General features: G+C 46.0%; 1 long non-coding RNA gene across 2 annotated transcripts in view; it reads right to left on the reverse strand.

The window, feature by feature from the left end:
• Window positions 1-371: 371 nt before the first annotated feature.
• Window positions 372-12,649, reverse strand: part of LOC141093150 (uncharacterized) — a 117,913-nt gene continuing 105,635 nt past the window's right edge. Inside the window, exons 3-5 of one of the 2 annotated variants that reach the window (XR_012232999.1) lie at window positions 10,949-11,039; window positions 973-1,021; window positions 372-717 (exon numbers count right to left, since the gene is read on the reverse strand). This is a non-coding gene — a long non-coding RNA (uncharacterized lncRNA). Of the gene's footprint in view, window positions 1,022-10,948; window positions 11,040-12,649 lie in introns of both variants that reach the window. The other variant, XR_012232998.1, reaches the window with a different exon arrangement.

The raw sequence follows: 12,649 nt of genomic DNA on the forward strand, positions 1-12,649 counted from the left end.
GACTCTTCACATGTTGTGTCTCACTCATGCTGGCATAATAATCAAATGAGTGCAATCCTTTGCATATTGGCTTGCACTCGGAGCAATGTTCTTCTGTCAGGCCTGGCAGATCAGTGAGGTTTTCTCATCTGGACTCGCTTGCAATGTGACTGAACTCAGATGGGTCTGAGCAGAAAACATTGGATGCCATCCGGCCCATCAGTGCGACATTTATAAAGATACAATTCTGTAATATGGAAAACGAAAATGGTTCTGTAAAAGATTAATAGATCATGATTAACAAAAACTGGTTTAGCACAATAATGAGAAGTGAGAACAAATCTTCCCTGTGAAGATCTGATGTTGTGGGTTGTAATAATCACCTAGGCAGGTTACCGATGCAACTATTTTTATTCCATAAATCCAGGGTTGTACAACAAATCCATGTAGATGGCCAACATGTAATGTCCTCAGTCCACAATTTCCCCATCTGACATCTCCAAAACTCCATAGTCCATGGGGTCCATTAAATGATGGTCCATCTTCTGGCGGCAGCGGTCTGTGTCCGGTACCTTCTGCTGAGCCTCTTGTCTAGTCCATAAACACATGCAGCACTCCCAGAGTGACGCGTAAATAGCAGTGCAGCGATTGGCAGGGAAGACCGCAAGCGTATGTCCGGTGCTCAGCTTTCTCTGCTCTGCACGTGTGCGGTATTCACAGTCACGGAGTGCACAGCACCTGTGGAGAAACAGGGTTAGTGGGTGCTCTTGTCCACTGGCCCAGCTGTCATTAGCAAGACTGCATGGACCAGGGCTCATACCACTGAACCCCCGCTCTGTTTGTGGGAAGAACACTACACAGACAACGCAGGGTAAGGGTAAAATAGTGTGGCCAAGCTTTACTGAACCACAACACCCACTAGTAAACAGAACAATTCCAGCACTTTCCCCAAGATGGTGCACATTACAAGGTCTCACCCTTCCACTGACTCACCGGGATGCTAGTGGATGTTATGTCAGAGCTCTCAGGGCTGCTATTCCACCTGTGATAACACAGAAGAGAGGTCACAACAGGCGTAGGGAGATAACCGAAAGCAGTCCTGTGTTCTTTCAGCCGGGTCTGACATACCCTCAGCTGGGATCCTGAAGGGTTTCTTGTCCGTTCAGTGTTTAGCAGAATGTATGGCTGGTGGCTGTTTGTGATGAGATGAGACCCCGTCTCTCTGTCTCAGGGTCTATTTATACCTCAGGCAGGTAAGCTATTCTTAGAATTACCCAGTTTCCTTCATTACACCCTCACAACCTTTCACTATCTACATTCAAAGTCAACAAACTGATTCCAGAATATAAACAAACATCAGATAAGCACACACTATGTTACATGATCTATCATTGTGCAAGTCGGTCTTCTTGACCCACAAGAATCCACACTTAAATCCACAAGCCAAATATACAGACAGTCAATTCCTCCAGGCCTGCAAAAACATAACCATCTGGGCAATTAAGATATACTCTGGTTTCTTCACAGCACCTTTCTCGGTTTCTGCCATGGGGCGCAAGGCACCTTTATCTCCCGCGGTCCCGCTGTAAACAGCGAACGCAGCCTGCCGCAGCGCCGATGCTCGGTGGATGGAGCGCATTGCTCTCTCAGCTGTGCGCTGCTGCTGGTTATCGCCAAACTGACTGCTGCAGCCCACGCTTTTCCTTTTATCTTACCCCGCCACCCCGGATCATGAGGTTGGTCCGGCTCCTCATTACTGCCCCATGCAACATGGGAGTCAGCCTCAACAGTTCCGGACCAGGCTCGGTACAGGTACCCACAGCTCGGTCTTCGTCCTTACAACAGCACCACCACCAGCAGTGTCACCGAGCATCTCCACCCCGTCCCATGGAAGTGTTCAGCTCTCCATCACCCAAACCCTATAGAGAGAGTAAATATACTACCCGCCCACTGGCCCTGGTCCTGAATAACAGCATTTACAAATAAATGGCTTTTGAAACGCTGCATCTATTGGAGAAAAACTGTTAAAAAAGTGATGGTGGTGGCTGTTGTGCAGTACATGGTTCCCATCCACCACTAATTTTTTATGCGGGGCCATCCCTGTCCAGCACTCACATTTTGCAGCCAAAATCAGGTGTGCACTGCGCAACGCCATCAGTGGCAAGGTACAGATAACTACCAATACGTGGAACAATGGGCAGGGACGTTACGGCGCAGGAGCTGTGGATAGTGATTAAACAAAAGACCGATGAATGGTTGGGACCGCTGAACATAAGTCTTGGCCTGGTGGTGTGTGATAATGTGTGAAATCTGATAGCAGCTCTAGGCCTAGCCTGTTTGATGTACATCCCTTGCCTGCCACATGTGTTAAATTTAGTTGTGCAAATCTTTATTAAAAATTACCCATATGTTAGAGCTGCTGCAGAAATTGTAGGACGTCTGTGCACACTTAGGGCGTGCACACTTATGGCGCTCACACCCTGCAGCTTCTCGCCTGTCTGCCCTGCAGCGTCACTTCTGCCTTCTTGCTCAGCGCCTCATATGCAACGTATCACCAAGGTGGAAGTCAAGAGTTGAATACGCTGTAGACACTGCGAGCAGAAGAAGCAATAATGGAGTTTCAACTGCAGCACGCACGGGTGAGTCGCTCTGTGGAGCAAAACCACTTCACCATCATGTAGTGAACACAACAGGGTGGCCCTCAGTCGCTCACGAGCATCACTGGAGCATGGCATGAAGGATATAGGACACAGACCAAACACCTCCCACAGAGTAACAGCTTACTCTAATGTCCTATAAATGACTGCCCTGTTCCTGATCTAAGGATCTGGGCTTTTAGGTGAGATGAATCTGTGGTGCACGTTATGTACATGCTCAGTAGTGAGGCAGTGCTGTGAGATCAGGAGTCAGGGAAATGTCCTATAAATGTCTGTCCTGTGCCTGATCTAATGATCTGGGCTTTTAGGTGAGATGAATCTGTGCTGCACTTTATGTACATGCTCAGTATTGAGGCAGTGCTGTGGGGTCAGGAGTCAGGGAAATGTCCTATAAATGTCTGTTCTATTCCTGATCTAATGATCTGGGCTTTTAGGTGAGATGAATCTGTGCTGCACTTTATGTACATGCTCAGTAGTGAGGTAGAGCTGTGGGTTCAGAAGTGAGGCACATGTTCTATAAATGTCTGTCCTATTCCTGATCTAATGATCTGGGCTTTTAGGTGAGATGAATCTGTGCTGTTCTTTATGTACATTCTCAGTAGTGAGACAGTGCTGTGGGATCAGGAGTCAGGGAAATGTGTTATGATAGAGTCACCGCAGGAGGCAAAAACAGAAATGCAAACTTAGTCCAGAAAAACAGAGAGGTTGGCAGGTATCGGATTGCAGATCCCTGAACCTATCAACACAACTAGCAGTAGCCGTGGGGAGTTCCTACGATGCCCTAGACCCCTCGATCACAGCCGGAGGACTAGATAGCCTAAAGACAGAAAGGGAAATCTAAACTGTCCCAGAGCAGACCCCAAAGCAAAAGCCAGCCCCCCACATATAAAGAAGAAAGAACACAACAGACAGAAAGATAGACTGAGCAAAGACGGGGCCCAAGCTAACTAGATAGGAAAGGACAGGAAGGCTTCTGTCTGCAATCCGTGAAAAACCCTATGAAAATAAGAGCCAACAGACTGACAGTGAAAAAGGCCCTGAAGACGCTAGGCTTCAAAAAGACTGTCAGTATTCAGGAATATTCTGAAGACAGAGCAACCGGCAAAAGGAGATTCAGCTCACCCCAGCAGGGAATGGCAGAATCCAGAAAAGTAAGGCAAAAAACAAAACACAAATGCAAAAAGGCAAAGCAGAAAACTTAGCTTTAGAGAAGCAGGATTCAGACTGGTGTCCTAGAAGTAAACAGAGAAATCACCCGCAGGGCAGAAGGGCGTCGGCAGCCTTATATCCAGTCAGTGACTCCACTCAGCCAGTCATCATCATTAGGCTCAGGTGCCTGATAATCAGGCTCACTACCTTCCCTCACCAGAATAGGGAGTTCACCAGACCTCAGTGGCGAAGGGGAAAATGAACTCACAACAGTACCTCCCCCTTGAGGAGGGGTCACCGAACCCTCAACTACGCCACCAGGGCGATCAGGGTGAGCCTGATGAAAGGCACGCACCAATCTTTTGGCATGAATATCAGAGGCAGAGACCCAGGAATTATCCTCCTGACCATAACCCTTCCACTTAACCAAATACTGGAGTCTCCGTCTAGCCAGACGGGAATCCAGTATTTTCTCTACCTCATATTCCATGTTACCTTCAACCAATACAGGATCCGGAGGTGCCACCCCAGGAACAACTGGTTCAACAAACCTCTTCAGCAAGGACTTATGGAACACATTATGGATTTTAAATGTGACAGGAAGAGCCAAACGAAAAGAGACCGGATTAATAATCTCCAAAATCTTGTAAGGTCCAATAAATCTAGGCTTAAACTTAGGAGAAGCCACCTTCATAGCAATATTTTTTGATGATAACCACACCATAACACCAATCTTAAACTGGGGACCAATTGTCCTATGTCGATTGGAAAACCGCTGGGCCTTTTCCTGGGAGAGAGATAACTTATCCACCACTTGGTCCCAGATCTGGTGCATTCTCTCCACCACAGTGTCAACACCTGGGCAGGCAGAAGGCTCCACCTGCCCTGAAGAAAATCGAGGATGAAACCCAAAGTTACAAAAAAAAGGTGACATCAAAGTGGCAGAACTAGCTCTATTATTTAAAGCAAATTCGGCCAAGGGCAAAAATGAAACCCAATCATCCTGATCAGCGGAAATAAAACATCTCAAATACGACTCCAAGGTCTGGTTTGTTCTCTCTGTCTGCCCATTGGTCTGAGGGTGAAAAGCAGAGAAGGACAACTGAATTCCCAGCTTGGAACAGAAAGTCCTCCAAAATCTAGACACAAACTGAACTCCTCTGTCAGATACAATGTTCTCAGGAATCCCATGCAAGCGAACCACCTGTTGCAAAAACAGGGGCACCAACTCAGAGGAAGACGGCAACTTAGGGAGTGGTACAAGATGAACCATCTTAGAGAACCTATTACAAATCACCCAAATAACAGTCATTCTTTGAGAGACCGGCATATCAGAGATGAAATCCATTGAAATATGGATCCATGGCCTCCTGGAGACCGGCAAAGGCATCAACAACCCACTAGAGCGAGAACAAGATTTAGACCGGGAGCAAGTCCCACAGGACTGCACAAAATTCCTGACATCATGAGACAAGGTGGGCCACCAAAAAGAGCGACTCACCAGATCTCTAGTACCAAAAATACCTGGATGACCAGCCAATGCAGAGCAATGAACTTCAGACATCACTCTCTTCTTCCACTGGTCAGGAACATACAACTTTCCACTGGGACAACGCTCAGGTTTGTCCTCCTGGAACTCTTGCAGAGCAAGTCTCAAATCGGGCGAGATGGCAGAAAGAACTACCCCTTCGCCTAAGATGGTAGCAGGCTTGGTCACCACAGGAGAATCAGCAAAGAAGCTCCTAGAGAGGGCATCTGCCTTGACATTCTTAGTTCCAGGAAGAAAAGAGACCACAAAATCAAAACGTGTAAAAAACAAGGCCCACCTAGCCTGTCTAGGGTTCTAGCATTTAGCCGACTCTAGGTAAATCAATTCTTGTGGTCAGTGAGGACCACAACTTGATGTTTAGCTCCCTCCAACCAATGTCTTCACTCCTCAAATGCCCATTTCATGGCCAACTGTTCCCGATTCCCCACATCATAGTTACGTTCAGATGGAGAGAACTTTCGGGAAAAGAAAGCACAGGGATTCATTTTAGATGTTACAGGATCCTTTTGGGACAAAACAGCTCCTGCACCAATCTCAGAAGCATCCACCTCTACCTGGAACGGGAGTGAGACATCAGGTTGCCGCAAAACCGGGGCGGAGGTAAATCTCTGCTTCAGCTCCTGAAAGGAAGCAACAGCCTCCGGAGACCAATTCAACACATCAGCACCCTTCTTAGTCAGATCAGTCAATGGCTTGGCAATACTAGAAAATTTTGCTATAAATTTCCGATAAAAATTAGCAAAACCCAAAAACTTCTGGAGGGCCTTCAAAGAAGTGGGCTGAACCCAATCATAAATGGCCTGTACCTTGGCCGGATCCATTTCAATAGTTGACGGAGACAAAATAAATCCCAAAAATGAAATCCTCTGTACTCCAAAAAGGCATTTCGATCCTTTGACATACAGAGAATTCTCCCTCAAGATCCAGAACACAGTCCGAATATGTTCCACATGAGAATCCCAATCCTTGGAGAAGATCAAAATATCATCCAGATAGATAATCAAAAATTTATCCACAAAGTCTCGGAAAATATCGTTCATGAAGCACTGGAAGACAGAAGGGGCATTAGTGAGCCCAAAAGGCATCACCAGGTGCTCAAAATGTCCCTCCGGAGTATTAAACGCCGTCTTCCATTCATCCCCCTGCTTAATGCGGATAAGATTATTCGCCCCCCTGAGGTCAAGCTTGGTAAACCAGCAAGCACCTCTAACTCTAGAGAATAGATCCGAAATCAGGGGTAACGGATACTGATATTTAATAGTAATTTTGTTGAGGGCACGATAATCAATACAAGGCCTTAAAGAACCATCCTTTTTGGCCACAAAAAAAAACCGGCACCTAAGGGTGAAGAGGATGGTCTAATATGACCCTTCTCCAACGCCTCCTTAATATAGGACCGCATAGCCTCGTGCTCGGGTACAGATAAATTGAAGAGCCGACCCTTGGGAAATTTACACCCTGGGCTCAGTTCAATTGCACAGTCATAACTCCTATGAGGAGGCAAGGACGCAGACTCAGTCTCACTAAATACATCATAAAAGTCCGCCAAATAGTCAGGAACATCATGCGACATCATGTGAGGAGAGGTGGAAAAAACCGGAGCCTCACTAAAGGCACAACCCCAACTCACCACAGACACAGATTTCCAATCCAAAACTGAATTATGAATTTGCAACCAGGGAAACCCCAGAACAACGGCATCATGCAGACCATGCAACACCAAAAATCTGCAATTTTCTTGATGGTCTGGGGCGACCCGCATGACCACCTGGGTCCAAAACTGAGGTTTATTTTTCACCAAAGGAGTAGCATCAATCCCCCTCAAAGGGATAGGCGTCTGCAGAGGTGTCATCAGATATCCACAACGTTTAGCAAAATCCAAGTCCATTAGGTTTAGAGCTGCTCCCGAATCCACAAAAGCCTTGGCGGAAAATGTGGACAGGGAGCAGATCAGAGTAATTGCCAGAAGAAACTTAGGTTGAACACCACCAACAGAAAACGTGTGTGCAAAGCGTTTCTCTCGTTTAGGACAAACAGAAATAATATGCGAGGCATCTCCACAGAAAAAACACAGCTTATTACGCCTTCTGAACTCCTGACGTTGCGCCTTAGACAAAACTCTATCACATTGCATAGGTTCAGATGTCTGTTCAACCGGTGGCAACACCTCTCGTGCAATCCTGCGTTCAAGTAAACGCCGATCAACCTGAATGGCTAATGACATAGAATCGTCCAGACCAGAGAGAACAGGAAATCCCACCATAGTATCTTTTACAGCTTCCGACAAACCCTTCCGAAAGAGAGCAGCCAAGGCATTATCATTCCAGGTAGTAAGGACCGCCCACTTTCGGAACTTTTGACAGTACAACTCTGCAGAATCTCGACCCTGGTTCAATGCCAACAGGGTCTTTTCAGCCTGATCAATAGCATTAGGTTCGTCATACAACAACCCCAGGGCTTGAAAGAATGCATTCACATTAGTCAGAATAGGATCATCTGGTTTCAAAGAAAACACCCAATCCTGGGGATCGCCACGCAGCAAAGAGATGACAATTTTAACCTGCTGCGCGGAGCTCCCTGACGAGTTAGGCTTCAAGGCAAAAAATAATTTACAATTATTTTTGAAACTCAAAAATTTAGATCGATCCCCAAAAAATACATCAGGTATAGGGATCTTTGGTTCAACAGCATGCGAACGAGCAAGATTGGCGGAAATTCCCCGCACTTCTGCAGCGAGCTGCTCCACACGATCAGATAATTGCTTTATCTCCATTGAGAGAAAAAAAATTCCCCCTACGGCCTCAGAGATATAGAGGAAAGAATATACACACTTTTTTTTTTTTTAAACACAATTCTTTCCTGCTATTGAGTACCCTAGGATCTGCGGTATGGCGGGTGATTCTGTTATGATTGAGTCACCGCAGGAGGCAAAAACAGAAATGCAAGCTAAGTCCAGAAAACCAGAGAGGTTGGCAGCTATCAGATTGCAGACCCCTGAACCTATCAACACAACTAGCAGTAGCCGTGGGGGGTTCCTACGATGCCCTAGACCCCTCGATCACAGCCGGAGGACTAGATAGCCTAAAGACAGAAAGGGAAATCTAAACTGCCCCAGAGCAGACCCCAAAGAAAAAGGCAGCCCCCCACATATAATGACGGTGAAGCAAGAAAGAACACAACACAGACAGAAAGATAGACTGAGCAAAGACGGGGCCCAAGCTAACTAGATAGGAAAGGACAGGAAGGCTGCTGTCTGCAATCCATGAAAAACCCTATGAAAATAAGAGCCAACAGACTGACAGTGAAAAAGGCCCTGAAGACGCTAGGCTTCAAAAAGACTATGTCAGTACTCAGGAACATTCTGAAGACAGAGCAACCGGCAAAAGGAGATTCAGCTCACCCCAGCAGGGAATGGCAGAATCCAGAAAAGCAAGGCAAAAAACAAAACACAAATGCAAAAAGGCAAAGCAGAAAACTTAGCTTTAGAGGAGCAGGAATAAGACTGGTGTCCTAGAAGTCCACAGAGAAATCACCCGCAGGGCAGAAGGGCGTCGGCAGCCTTATATCCAGTCAGTGACTCCACTCAGCCAGTCATCATTAGGCTCAGGTGCCTGATAATCAGGCTCACTACCTTCCCTCACCAGAATAGGGAGTTCACCAGACCTCAGTGACGAAGGGGAAAATGAACTCACAACAGAAATGTCCTATAAATGTCTGTCCTGTTCCTGATCTAAGGATCTGGGCTTTTAGGTGAGATGAATCTGTGCTGCACTTTATGTACAGGCTCAGTAGTGAGGCAGTGCTGTGGGGTCAGGAGTCAGGAAATATCCTATAAATGACTGTTCTGTTCCTGATCTAATGATCTGGGCTTTTAGGTGAGATGAATCTGTGCTGCACTTTATGTACATGCTAAGGAGTGAGGCAGTGCTGTGGGATCAGGAGTCAGGGAAATGTCCTATAAATGTCTGTTCTATTCCTGATCTAAGGATCTGGGCTTTTAGCTGAGATGAATCTGTGCTGCACGTTATGTACAGGCTCTGTAGTGAGGCAGTGCTGTGGGATCAGGAGTCAGGGAAATGTCCTATAAATGACTGTCCTGTTCCTGATCTAATGATCTGGCCTTTAGCTGAGATGAATCTGTGCTGCACTTTATGTACAGGCTCAGGAGTGAGGCAGTGCTGTGGGATCAGGAGTCAGGGAAATGTCCTATAAATGACTGTCCTGTTCCTGATCTAATGATCTGGGCTTTTAGCTGAGATGAATCTGTGCTGCACTTTATGTACAGGCTCAGGAGTCAGGCAGTGCTGTGGGGTCAGAAGTCAGGGGAATGTCCTATAAATGTTTGTCCTGTTCCTGATCTAATGATCTGGGCTTTTAGCTGAGATGAATGTGTGCTGCACTTTATGTACATGCTCAGTAGCGAGGCAGTGCTGTGGAATCAGGAGTCAGGGAAATGTCCTATAAATGTCTGTTCCTGATCTAATGATCTTGGATTTTAGGTGAGATGAATCTATGCTGCAGTTTATATACATGCTCAGTAGTGAGGCAGTGCTGTGGGATCAGAAGTCAGGGAAATGACCTATAAATGTCTGTTCTGTTCTTGATTCTAATGATCTGGGCTTTTAGCTTAGATGAATCTGTGCTGCACTTTATGTACACGCAGGGCTGCCACTACGAATTTCAGGCCCCATGCTGGCGAAATTTTTGGGGCCCCCTTGAGACTCCGCCCAGGCTCCATCCCAGCCCCTCCCTCCACCCCTCAAACTGTCCGCAATCCCACCGCTCTCTCTTGGAAAAATTCCACTTCTCACCAATTACACATTAACAGTTCAAATCTCAAGATCACACACATAGCCAGCAGCTTTTGTTTTGGCAAAAGATTTTTTAAATCTGCCACCACGACAAGGTAGACTGTTTTGGTCAGGCCCTACTCTACTTTAACCTATTAAACATTTGTTATAATATCCAATGCAATTTAGGTACAGTATATTTGTAATTTATTTTTCAATTTTTAAAATGGCCAATAATATCACATCCAAAGGGACAAATTCCACCGCACCATGTCCAGACCACATATTACCACCACATAGTGACCTATAATACCACATACAAGGAACAAATACAACCACACCATGACCAGACCACATATTACCACTACAGTGACATAATAATACCGCATACAAAGGACAAATACCACTGCACCATGCCCAGACCACATATTACCACCACATGGTAACTGAATACTACAATACTGATCATTAATAAAAAAAAAAACCATAATACTATCACCATAAGTGCCATTATACACAGGAGATCTGTACTTAGTATGCAATGTCTGTGTACAGGTAATACAGTGATCACCAGTGACATTATGCACAGGACCTCTGTATATAGTGCCAGTGTACAGGTAATACAGTGATCACCGGTGACATGCACAGGACCTCTGTATATAGTGCCAGTGTACAGGTAACACAGTGATCACTGGTGACATTGTACACAGGAACTCTGTATATAGTGTATAGTGTCAGTGCACAGGTAATATAGTGATCACTGGTGACATTATACAAAGCCACTCTGTGTATTGTGTCAGTGTACAGGTAACACACTGACTCACCAGTGACGTCTCTAGGTGAAGTCCTTCAGCTTTGCTTTTCATCCTTCATCCAGCACAGACCACCATCATGTCTTCCAGCCAGGGCTCGTCTCTGCAGGAAATAACACCGTTATCTAGAGCTCCACTTGCAGAACACATTGCTTAATTTTTCCCAACTTCTACAATACACCAGATGAAGAAACAAAGGCGACATAGTGTCGCTCTGCACAGTAAAAGGACCTTCCCCCATTTAAAACAGTATCCTCAAAAAAATAAAATAAATACATCACTGCAGTAATAATATCCTTTATTTAGCCCCTATGGTAATAATATCCCCCATCCTGGCCCCCGTGTGTCTCATTCCTGGCTCCAGCCATATTTTCTCTCATCCTGCCCTCATGAGTATCCATTCTGCCCCCATATGATCTCCTGATCCTGCCCCATCTGTCTTCATCATATCCATCCTGCTGCATGATCCTGCCCCCTGTGTCTCGCATCCTACCCCCTCCTGTGTCTCACATTCTGCCCACTCTTGTGTCTCACTGTCACATTCATACCCTCCTGAGTCTTACTGTCACATTCTGCCCCGTGCCTCACATTCTGCCCCCTCCTGTGTCTCACTGTCACATTCTGCCCCCTCTGTTATGAATGGGTCACCGAGGAGAAAAAAGCAAAACAAGCTAAGTCACAGAAAACCAGAGAGGTTGGTAACTATGCAGATCCCTGATCCTACCACACAACTAGCAGCAGCCGTGGAGCGTACCTACGATGTTCCTAGATGCTTCGTCACAGCCGGAGGACTAAATAAGCCTGAAGCATGAAAAGGGGAAAACTAACTGCCCCAGAGCAGACCCCAAAGGAATAGATAGCCCCCACACATGTATTGACAGTGAAACAAGATGAAGGCACAAACACAGGCAGGAAAATAGGCTGAGCAAACGATGGGGCCCAAACTAACTAGAAAGGAAAGGAAAGACACTGCAACCTGCAAGAAACCCTACAAAAATAATGTCCAACACTTCTGATAGCAAAATTAACCCTGAAGTCACTAGACTTCTCCCACTATATCAGCACTCTGAAATATTCTGAGACAGAGCAAAAAGAGAGCAAACTAGTAAGGGACAAAAAGCAAATTGGCAAAATACTGATAAATAAGAGTGGAAATTCAGCACAGCCCCCAGCCGGGGCTGGCTGACCACACAAAAAACTGAATAGACCAACATAATCAAGTGTGAACATTAGTAGAAAAACTTAGCTTTAGATGACTGGAACAGAGCTGAAAACCAAGAGCTGACAAGCCAGAAGGAATTACCAGCAACTGAATAGGGCGTTGGCTGTCTTAAATCCAATCTGAGACTCCTGAGGTCCAATCGTCATCCTCATTCTCAGGTGGCAGATCTCCACTGATCAAATCAGCCTCACTACCTCTTGCTACCACCAGAGGGAGTCTGGAAGGAGAACTCACAACTGGTGAACCAGAGAATGAACTCCCAACAGTACCCCCCTTGAGGAGGGGTCACCGATCCCTCATCCACGCCACCAGGCCGATCAGGATTGGCCCGGTGAAAAGCACGAACCAATCTATTGGCATGAATATCGGAGGCAGAGACCCAAGAATTATCCTCCTGACCATAACCCTTCCATTTGACCAAATCCTGGAGTCTCTGTCTAACCAAACGAGAATCCAATATTTTCTCTACCTCATATTCCACATTGCCTTCA

This window comes from Dendrobates tinctorius, unplaced genomic scaffold (genome assembly GCF_039654945.1).
Source record: "Dendrobates tinctorius isolate UK_male_01 unplaced genomic scaffold, ASM3965494v1 ptg000062l, whole genome shotgun sequence".
In the NCBI taxonomy this organism is placed as follows: Eukaryota; Metazoa; Chordata; class Amphibia; order Anura; family Dendrobatidae; genus Dendrobates; species Dendrobates tinctorius.